Source organism: Myotis davidii, unplaced genomic scaffold (assembly GCF_000327345.1).
Source record: "Myotis davidii unplaced genomic scaffold, ASM32734v1 scaffold162, whole genome shotgun sequence".
NCBI lineage: Eukaryota > Metazoa > Chordata > Mammalia > Chiroptera > Vespertilionidae > Myotis > Myotis davidii.
Window position 1 is genome coordinate 4,111,518 of NW_006300036.1, and position 11,812 is coordinate 4,123,329.

Below are 11,812 nucleotides of genomic sequence, written 5' to 3' on the forward strand. Positions count from 1 at the left end.
AGCAGAGGTGCCAGGACCGGGCTTTTCCACACCGCGAGGAGCCGCGGGACTCGCAGGCCTCACGTGTGGAGCAGCTGCCGGGCCCGCCTCCGCTGGGCACATGGCCATCTTGTGGCAGCCATCTCGTGGTGGCCACCTGTGACAACACCGCGCAGGAGGGTCACCTAGGCTTTTACTAGTATAGATGGGTTTTATGTAACATAGAGCCTTCATAAGTAAATAAAGACCCAAAGAAGTGGAAAAACCTAAATGCTTTTATGCTAAATTGAACAAAGAGAGGCAATTGTGGAAAATCAACTAAAATAAATGGGGAGGCTAAAGGAAGAAGAGTTATTTTTTATTTTATTTTAATGTAAGATTAAGATAAGTGTTTTATTTTATTTTTTTAAACTATAGTTTACATTCAATATTATTTTGTATTAGTTTCAGGTATACAGTATAGTGGTTAGACAAGCATATACTTTACAAAGTGAGTCCTCCAATATTTCAAGTAGCCACCTGGCACCATACATAGTTATTATAATATTATTGACTAAATTCCGTGCGCTGTAATTTACATCCCTATTTTTTAACTACCAATTTGTGCTTCTTCAGCCTTTCATCTTTTTCACCTGGTCCTCCAAACCCCTCCCCTTTGGCAATCATCAATCTGTTCTCTGTGTCTATGAGTCTGTTCCTATGTTGTTTGTTCATTTCTTTTGTTCTAGAAAAGAGTTACTCTTACAAGGTCAGTTTGTACAGAATTCTCTGGGCCTCAATTCCCTGAGTATGTTTCTTTCCTCCTGGTACACAGAGGACATCATTCACATGGAGTTTTATCACCTGCAGTTAGGAAGAAAAGGGGAGGTCAGAGCACCCTGTTTACACCTGCTCAGTGCATTTCGCTCAAAATAATCCTTAAACCAAAATGTCATAGTTTAGGGTAACATACTTTGATTTCCTTCATAATTCTGAACCCCTGAGAGCCAGTTCCCACTCTTGTATGTGAGACCTCAGGAGTAAGGAAGGAACCAGAGGATATAGAATTAAAACCATCCCTGCAGTTAATATGAATGTTGGGCCCAGACGTTGTGGCTCAGTGGTTGAGCATCAGCCTATGAACTTGTCAGGGCACTTGCTCAGGTTGCAGGCTTGGTCCCCAGTAGAGGGTGTGCAGGAGGCAGCCAATCAGTGATTCTCTCTTATCATTGATGTTTCTCTCTCTCTCTCTCTCTCTCTCTCTCTCTCTCTCCATTCCTCTCTGAAATCAATAAAAATATATTTTTTTAAATATGAATGTTGGCATAAAAGACCAATTATAGGGGAAGCATCAGCAGTTCCCACCTAACTTTGGCCTCTGCTCTGGTGGGTACCTGTGTGCAGATGGGCTCTCGAGGCAAAGAGAGAGGATTAACTTATACTGGGGGTCTTAGACCAAGATGCTAACTATGGGGTAATTTAATCTGCCCCTGCTGTAGCTGGTTCCTAGAGAGCATGAAAGGAAGCCATAGCCGAAACCGGTTTGGCTCAGTGGATAGAGCGTCAGCCTGCGGACTGAAAGGTCCCAGGTTCGATTCCGGTCAGGGGCATGTACCTTGGTTGCGGGCACATCCCCAGTGGGGAGTGTGCAGGAGGCAGCTGGTCGATGTTTCTTTCTCATTGATGTTTCTAACTCTCTATCTCTCTCCTTTCCTCTCTGTAAAAACTCAATAAAATATATTTAAAAAAAAGAAAGGAAGCCATAAAAGTCCATCCCCTTTTACTGGGGACAAACTAAGTTGGTCCCATTGACATAAAAACACAAATAAAAAAACTGGTCAGATTGTATAACTTATTTTCAGTAGTGCCAGGTAGCTCGGGACCTGAGGTAGAGGAGTGTTTAATCCCAGCCTCCTGGTGACTCAGGTCTGCACACCTCCAGGAGGAGGAAGAGTGCCTGGGAACTGAGGGGAGGCTGGGCCAAGCTGCCTGGCCAGCCAATTGTGTCTCCACATCCAAGAAGTCAGACTTGCAGCCACCTCAACTCCCTCCTGAAGCCAGGTGAGGACTTGGAGGCAGGAAGGCTAGAGTTCCTTTGGATCAGGGCTCTGCATAAAGGCATCCGAGTGGCAGAACAAGCTGTCCCCTGTCCATGCCTGAGGATGGTCTGAGCCACTCTTGGGTGCGTACAAAGTGAAGGCAACACATCAGAAGCAGGGAGTCAGGGCACTGACAACAGCAGAGAAGTGACAATGACAGGGAGGGGAGAAGAAGAACTCCAAGTGTGCAGCTGTCTGGAGCCATTTGGCACTGGGATAGCAGCCCTGTGGCCCTCACAGTGCTCCTGGGGGCATGGCGGTGTGATAGCACTGCACAGTGACTGATGCTCACAGGGAGTCATCAGGCAAAGGTCAGATTATGTTCAGAACATTTTATTTAAGAAGACAAAGTGAAGCATTTTGAAAAAATCAGTTTCTAAAATAAAATTTTTTAAATGGGCATTTGTTTGGATTATATTATGTTGGTTATTAATAGTACTTCCACTTAAAACATTAGGTATATTTCATATTACTAAATTAAAAATCCTATTCAGTGAGAACTGATTTTTATCTTTGTAGTCTTACTGATATATAAAAGGTGCACCCACACATACACCTATTTTAAACTCAAATCTTGTCTTCCTGCCTCTTCTGGGACTTGACACCATCTTCAGCCACTTTTTTTCTACTAGGTCTTTCTCTTCAGCATCTATATAATAAAAGCCTAAGCAACCATTACGGTAGAATGACCAGAACAACTGGTTGCTATGATGCACACTGACCACCAGGGGGCAGACACTCAAGGAAGGAGCTACGTCCTGGTGGTCAGTGTGCTCTCACGGGGGAGCGCCACTCAGCCAGAAGCGGGGCTCATGGCTGGCGAGTGCAGTGGCAGTGGCAGGAGCCTCTCCTGCCTCCAGGGCAGCGCTAAGGAGCAGCAAACTGAGCAGTAGGGAGCAGCCATCTTGTGGGCGGTAAGGAGCAAGGGGTCTCAGACTGCAAGAGGGCACTGGCCAGGCTGAGGGACTCCCCCTCCAGTACATGAATTTCATGCACCAGGCCTCTAGTATAAACATATTCAAGTCCCTCCCACCTTGAAAACAAAACAAACAAGAACCTCACCCTCTCTCAAAACTAACCTATGCTGTTCCTTTTCTTCTGATTCTTAATGTCCACTTCTCCAAAGAATCTCCTTTTGCTAATTTCTAATGCTTTCTTTTTTTAAGTTTTTTAAAAAATATATTTTATTGATTTTTTTACAGAGAGGAAGGGAGAGAGATAGTTAGAAACATCGATGAGAGAAACATCAATCAGCTGCCTCCTGCACACCTCCTACTGGGGATGTGCCCGCAACCCAGGTACATACCCTTGACCGGAATTGAACCTGGGACCTTTCAGTCTGCAGGCCGAAGCTCTATCCACTGAGCCAAACCGGTTAGGGCTTTTTTTAAGTTTTAATATTACCTTTTGCTCATTCATATTTGAAGTTACCCCTTTTCATAAGCCATGCCTTCCTCTGCGTCTCCATGAAGCTCTTTTGCTTTATTTTATTTCTAATCCTCTCTCACCAGTGTCTCCTTTCAAGTTTCCCTTCCCCCTCTCTGAACCCTCAGAGTCAATATCCCTCAGGATTCTATCTCTTCCTACTTGAAACATTCTCCCTAAGCAGCTTTGTTCCTTGTTGCTCAATGACACCCACCTCTATATTTCAGACAAAGTTCTCACTTGTGTATGCAGATGTGCATGTGAGTTCAGTGAAGGCACCTAAAATGTCCCATATTCAAGCCTCCTTCCTGCTCATCAGACCTGCTTCTCCTTGGGTTTTCCCATCTGAGAAACACTCATCCAATAACCCAGCTTCGGAGACAACATAAATTCTTCCCTTTCCCTCATTCTCAAATAATTGTCACCTCTTGATTCTGCTTCCTTAATATCTCTCAGATCTATCCCCTCCCTCCTGCCTTCCCCATGTGCTGCTCTGTCTGCACGTTGCATTAGGGTATGCCTTCAGTCCTCACCTTCACTCTTCAGTTCTTGGTTCCTGACTCCTTGTACTCCTTGACTCCTCTTTGAAATTTTGGATTTGGTAATCTGGATTTATTCTCACTCACAATCCAGGACATAAGGCCCTGGTCCTGGTGTACAGTCCAAAAAGCACTCTTCCCCAACTCTTACCACCATCCTCCATAAGGGAGACAGAAACTGGACACTTACTCTTCGTTGAGGACACTTCCCAACAAACCATAACTCAATCATACATAATTATTATTCTCTTTTAGACTTGTTGGTCCCTTTGTTGGCCTCTACTTTATGCTCTGAATTATTGGGCAATACTTGAGTGCCGATTTCAATATCTAGATCATCAATAGGACTGCTTCTATTACGTGCCTTTTCTTTTGGTTACTAGTCACGTTTTATTGACACATCACATGTCTACTAATTTTATAACATATGCCAGACATTAGTCACAAAAATATCATAAAAATTACAAGTGTTATCTTCTATCAGAGAGAGTTCCCCCTTTCCTCTGATAGGCATAGGGGGTCAGGGGATGGTCACTTCAATTACATGAGAAATTGAGGTGTGTCGGGCCGGAATTTCAGTTTTACCAAGACTTGCTCTACCTCTGGTCCAGCCCTGTTCCTAGAGCATGGTTCTCCTGAGTTGATGATTGTGACCCTGAGGGTCATCATCACCTCAGCCCTGAAAGACTATAGGAGATCTAGCTCTGCTCTTCAGAAGTTACAGCCCAACTCGTCAGCTCCTGTGCCTCACAACTTCAATATCTGGTAAATGTCTTGAGGAGAAACTGGAGGCATTTTGAGGCAAGGTCCTCCCTAGGGGATCTTTATCTTCCGAGCATTTCAAGACTCTGAGAGGTAGATTTCACTGTGTCTTTTAGGAGCTTTACCTTAGCTCTATAGCCTCCTGTGCAGTACCACAATTCAGCAAATATGTTATGGGGAAAATCAACCATGTGTTTGAGTGTCCTTTTCCTATGTCACATTATCCCTTTAAAACTGTTAAAAACTTTCCTGCTGTTTTTTTGTTGTTTTTTTCCCCTTTTAACCCCAGCAGAAGTTCTCTTTAACCCACAGTCCCGATTAGCAAATGCCCTAGGGAAAAACTATCAGATAGTGTCAGTTCACTTTGGAAAGGATTCTACTTTCTCTGGAATTTTAGTTCATTTAATCTTCATTGTATCCATAGCAACTTGATGTCTTTAAAATACGATTTTTGTCATTTATCCAGGCTATCCTTGTTGTTGTACTACATCCGACCAATAAAATAGTCTCATATAAGACTGTTGATAATTAGTTTAGCATTTTGTGCATAATGTACAATAACTTGCCAAGTGAATTTTTAATTAATAAAGAATTCATTTAATTTTTTAAGCATCATTTCCTTTTAGTGAGATATTTTACACGAGTTTAATGCTTACTGGTATACAAAATATTTTCAATTCAAGAAAGAATGTGGTCCATAGTCCATATTCATTTAATTTTTACAATACCTCTTCAATAGGAGTCAGAATAATGGTAAGGAGGATAAAAATAGCCACGATTTACTTACTCTGTGCTAAGCCCTATGCTAAATACTTTACACAGGTTATTTTATTTAATCTCTACAGTAAGTTGAGATACCTCTCTCCCTACTTCCATGAGGAAATAGAGGCTGCGGAATGTTAGTGATTTTTCTAAATGCTCAGAGGTGGTAAATGGAAGATTTGGGATTCAAATGCAGTGTCTATTTCCTCGTCCAGGATATTTTTCACTGCATTTCAGCCTTCTGTCTGGTATGCTACCAGTTTTCCTGTAGGGTTGAACTACAATGCCTGATATTCTTCAACCTATAACCGTTCCTAAGAACTACATAAATATAAAATGTAGTTTGACATACCATAAGACAATACTGAAAACACTTAGAAGTCGGGTAAAGGACTTGAATCAGTTGCCTCTTTTTGATGGAGATAGTTTTGCCTTGTTTAAATGACATTTCATTTTCTGGTCTCAGATCTGGACAGCAATAAATATTTTTAACACAAATGATTAGATAGGATTAGTAATGAGTAAACCTAAACCTCACAGGAATTAAATTTGTTACTTTGACTTCACTAGTACCTCACTTCAAATTTCTGTTAACCAACCACAGGTGAAATGCTACTTTATATTGGTAAAAATAAAAGCTATTCCATTTGTTTCTTTAAAATTCACTACTTAAAAAAACACAAAACAGCAATCCGAATGTCCCATGTTAAATTATTTGTTGTCATTTGGAAAAATAAAAAGATTTACTGAAAAAATAAATCAGCCATTTCAGAAACTAAGTGATTAAAATACATACTTTTTATCATGCTGAGCTCGATTTCTCTTTATTCAAAATCATTATTTTTTATCACTTATCTCACTTAAAATGCCTACAGAAATCTTTTGTTGATGCCATGTTTCCATTCATGGTACAAGTGAGACAAGGAAAAGTGAACTGACCGAAGTGTTTATCAAGCATGTTATTAGATACGGATGGGTGCGTATTATAAGCTTTATTTAGTTAAAGCATCATCTTCTTTTCTTATAAAATGTGCATGGAAAATAAGAAATACAAACTTCTCACCAAAAGAAAATTTTAAGAAGAAAATGACATCAACAGAGCCCTGCATTCTTTATTGTTTCTGCCCGAAAGCTATTATTAGTCTCAGTGAGTGAGTGGAATAATTATTATAAACAGAATCCTTTCAGAAAGAATTGTCTTTACCTGTTCACCTCCTGGATGTGTATAAATTTATATATGTCTTTTATAGATATAAACAAATCTATTTAGCTATATATACACATACATACACACATATATACATATATGTATGCACATATATGCATATATTAAGGTATATATACATTATATATACATTATATATGCATCTGGAACCTATACGTGTATAGACATATGTGTCAAAGTAGGTCTTTTGTTTATTATATAGATATTTATTTTTTATAGGTACATATTTCTTGACCTTTCAAGGTATTTTCAGATCTATTATATAATTTCTCTTCATACAAGTGATTATGTTAGTAATAGAAGAAACCATAGTACAAAGAGTTAATGTTTGTACGTGATCACAGAGCAGAGCCCAGGTGACAGCCTGGTCTGGGACTCTTCCTTTGCACGACGCTGTCATGCTTGCGTGATAGGCTTCACTCCAGCTGAGTCTGGGAAGGACACCATGTCCCCATTTCGATCTCCCTGAATCAATTCACTCAAACAAAAGGTCGTTTTAGACAGAAGTCCAGTTTGACTGATTCCTTTCACTGTTTTGCCCAGTTTAAATAAAATGAGCACATCAGTGTCTTTGTTTCTGTGTTACATACACAGCCTAAATGCTGACCAGGTGCTGTAACACTAGCCTCTGTGACCCATTTTAAACCCTGTCTTTGGATTAAATAAACACCTTTGTCTCTAATTAGAATATGGCTGAAAGGAAGGACAGAGAAGATGAAAAGACAGCAGATGACCCTTTTCTAAGCTGACACTATTAAATTACAAAGGCTAAAAAAGCTATTTTTGAAAACTGCAACCACGGGGAGCAAATTTATCGATCGTATCATTGTTTTTTTCCTCCCTGTTGCTAGGATGTGGTCTATATTAAACATAGTTGTTGCCTTGGTGAAAATCTTCCCAGAGCAAAGTAGTAGTGCTCCCCCTGCTGACCAAGAAGCCCAGGTTGTGGTTTTGTTTTTTTGTTTTTCTTTTCTTCTCAATTTAAAACAAAACACAAAAATTAGGCAATTAGATGTCTTCAGCATATCGCTTTGGACATTCCTTACAAAATTATATTTTAAGGATATTAGACACTATTTACATGACATTGGAAATTTTCTTTCCTGGTATATATGAAGAGACACGAGGCAAATTCTAACCAGGTGCCAGGTTTCTCATTGCTTGGGGCTATTTCTTTGTTTCCTCTCTTTTAATTCAGGCGAGCCTGGCAATTAAGGCCGTTCTCACCTTGATATAAATCATAAAGTTCTTTGGGTCCCATTTAAATTTTGAAAGGGCCCAGGACAGGACGTTGCTTATAATATTAATAGTGATTTTTAATAATCACTAGTTACTTATAATAGAGGAGATGGAGAAAGAAAGAGGATTTGACAAAGGTCTTAGCTTCCTTCACCATGAAAATTACTGAAAGCACCTAACAATAAAGCTGGGAAGTGGTAGGGATGGAGTGGTCAGATTATGAAGAGGCAGGTGAGTCTCACGGAATTGGATGCAACCTATACAATTAGCTGTTACCAGAGGGAGCAGAGTTTAGGAGAGGAATTGGGAAATGGAGTTATAGATTTAAAAATCATCAATCTACAGTATGTCAGAGTTGAAGTCATAAGTATGGGCGAGATCATCCAAAAGGGAAAATAAAGAAAATGAAGAGAAAGGGCTGAGCATGGTAACTTGGGGAACATCACTAATATTGAAAGAATGGGCAGAGAGGAACCATTAGTGAAAACTGAGACAGAAACCTCAGAGATTTTGGAGAAAACCAAGAGAAATTATTATTAGATTAACCAAAGGAGGAGAAAAATTCAAGAAGGAAGAAGTCATTAGCATCCAAAAACAAAGCCAAGAAGATGAGAACATATTCCACTGGCTTTGTCAGGAGGTGCCTGGTGACCCCAAGAGAGTTTCAGTATAGTGGTGAAAGTGAAAACACAATTTTAGTGACAATTGAAATGATAGATGAAAATGTGATGAGATAAACAATCCTATTGAGAAATTTGGCAGTGAAGTAGCAGGGAGAAACAGTGTGGTGCTCAGAGGAACCAGAAGGGCAGTAGGAATTTTCCTAAGACTAGTGACATGCACATGTTTGAAGGCTGATGAGGAAGAGCCAATGAAAAGGAAGAGACAGATAGGAGTAGAACGATTGGTTCAGACAGGTCTGAGCGAAGTCGGGAGTGGAAAGGATCAAGAGCACAGGTGGAATCTTGTAAAGAGTAAGAACACATTTCTTCTGGGACAGCTGGACAGTAGGAAAGGATGTACAAATGAGTTTTGAATGGTGGTGGGGATGGTGATTTCAGGAGGATGGTATTGAGAAGAAGGTTTAAGGGGACTAGCCAAGGTTTTATGCTAGAGCCATTGCTATAGGAGGAAAGGAAAATCAAGCCAATTAAAGATTCATAAGAGATTCCCTGGGCAGTGTGGAGGGGACTGTAAGATTGGAAATATAAGCTGAAGGAGATGAGCATCTGCATGGCTGGGCGGTTTTCTCCATCAGTAACAGGTAAACCAAAGGCATGAGAAGAAAAACAAGCAATTGGGCTGGTTCAGAGTTAGAGATTGCCATGGCCAGTGACATGGACAAAAGAGTCATGTCCTGGTGAGCATGTGGCAGTGAATAGTTCTGCTGTGGAATGCAGGAGGAACATGAAAGGAAATGAAAATGATGTGGAGAAACGGGATAGGGTGGAGGTTGCAGGGGTGTGTCTGACAGTTTGGGAAACTAAGATGAGATCCAGAGACAAGTGAACTTGGAGAGAGATGTGGAAGGACAGAAGCTGGAGTCTGTAAGGGGCGTTGAGAATTCCAGATCTTTGGAATGGAGCAATTCTTGGTCTAAGGGTTGCTGAAGGGGAACGTTCATGAGGCTCTCTGAGGCTGAATAAAACTTAGGCCTGGATGCCAAAACCCTCAGAGAATTCCTCATAGACTGTGGGGAGATAAACCTAAACATCAGGTTATAATAGGATCTATAATAGACTCCTATTTTATAAGCTCCTACTATATGCCAGGCACTCTATGGAGGCAATTTGGAAATGTTACCTCATTTAATTATCTTTTCATTGTTGCTACTCAGTGGAGTTACTATTACTCCCATTTTACAAAAGATGAAACCGAAGCTCAGAGAAATGAAGTGACTTGACCAAAGTCCCTCAGGTAGTAAAATGGCAAAGTTGGAATGTGAATCCTCCCAGACCATAAGCATCATACTGTGTGACTGAGTGTTTTGTCCCCAGCAGCTAACAACATCAAGCACATTTTAGGAACCTAAAAAATTTTCACAAAAATAAAGAAGGAAGGAAGAGAAAGTGTAAATTAATAATCTTTAAAAGTGAATGAAGGACTTGAAAGGCCACATGCTTTCCTCTATCCTCTATTACCTCCCCCAAAGGGTGTGGTCTAATAAGATGGCAAAATCTAACTACCAGCAATAAAAAACAAAGGAGCCCTCCAATCATTCCACTCCTCTTCCCTTGCCATTAAACACGGAGTTTTGTTTTTAAATCAGAGTCCACACTAAATTAGATTTCTGACATCAAGCCTTCCTGATTATCTTCTATCTGTCCAAGGTTGTCACGTGGGCCACATAAATAAATAAAACAATCTGTTCTTCTCAGACATGGAGCTTTCCAAAAATAATCAGCACTATCAGTTTTGTGCCAATCCTCCCTCCACTTCCCTTAAACTAATGAAATGGGCTTAGGTTCCTCTGGGGACAGAGACAATTGAGGTGAAGCTAGATTTTGCTGGTCAGAAGCTGAAGTGAGAATGGGAAATGTTTTGTGTCCTTGCAAACGCATAGGGAAGTGCTTTCTCACCACAGTCACTGGGAAGGAGAACATTTTCACAGTCTCTATTTTTGATAAATATTTTTAAGAGTGCAATGTTGTAATAAGAGAAAACTTAGCACTTGCGTGTAAGCTCTTGGAATAGTGTTTAAAGGACCCTTATCTCTCACGCCTACCCTCCTGACACTTACTATGGCAAGGTGTTGGTAAGCCTGTGACTGCCAGAAGGCTGGCACCTTACCCTCCAAGTAGGCTGGGGCAGGTAAGTAGTCTCAAGTTCATGAGAACAGAGATCTGACCTCTAAGAGGCAGGAGGAAATACAAAATGAAGCTCTCCGGCAGTTTTCAGGGTCTGTCTGCGAGAGTGTTTCTATGGCGTCTCTGGGCTACTCTGGGGAAGTGGAGGGTGAGAAGTTGGAGGACGGGGATCCGTTGCCCTCCATCTAGCACAGCTTGCTCTATACACTGGGTTTCTGAATGAGGTTTCATTTAAGCAAAGATTATGCTAATTAAAAGAAGAAGAAAAAACAGAAAAGCTCCAAGGTTCTTTCCAGTTCTAAAAATATGCTATGATTCTAAATCTGTGGAGCAGCTACCCCGAAGATGACATGCTGTGATTTGCTGTGGTTTAAGGAGACTCACAATGATTTGTTTGCTCAAAAATCTATCCTATAAAAAACTAGACAGATGATTCAAGGATGGAAGGTGGTTAGGAGAGGTTCCGGTTGCTCTGGGAAGGAAGGGACCCCTCAAGTCAAGTCATCCTGAGGGGACCACAAGGAGCCTCAGGACATCACAGGGGCCCTGATGGCCGGCAAGGGAGAAGGGCCTTAAACAAGGCCATGAGCACCTAGGAAAATTCCGTGCTTCAGCTAAGACTGACCCTAAACCCAGCTTAAGTGAAAAGCTTAAATTTTTTCCTCGTTTCCAAGGAAACATACTTAAGGGACACAGGTGGTAATTCCTCCTGGAATTGACAGAGAAATTCCTCAAAGGCTTGACTACTGGGTTTGTGTCAAACAAACAAGCTTGGCTAATCAGAGGGGATCACAAGCTATGACCAGGCCAAATGAAATAAATGCTTAAGAACTTTGGGCATGGATGGGAGGTAGAAGGATAAGGGACAATATATCTTTGTCTATTCTAAGCTTGAGGAGGAAAGAAGACAGCGATTCTCAAATCCAGGTCCAATATAGAAAAGGTAACGTTCTATATTTGTAACACTTTATGTGACTAGGATTCATTTTTAATTTA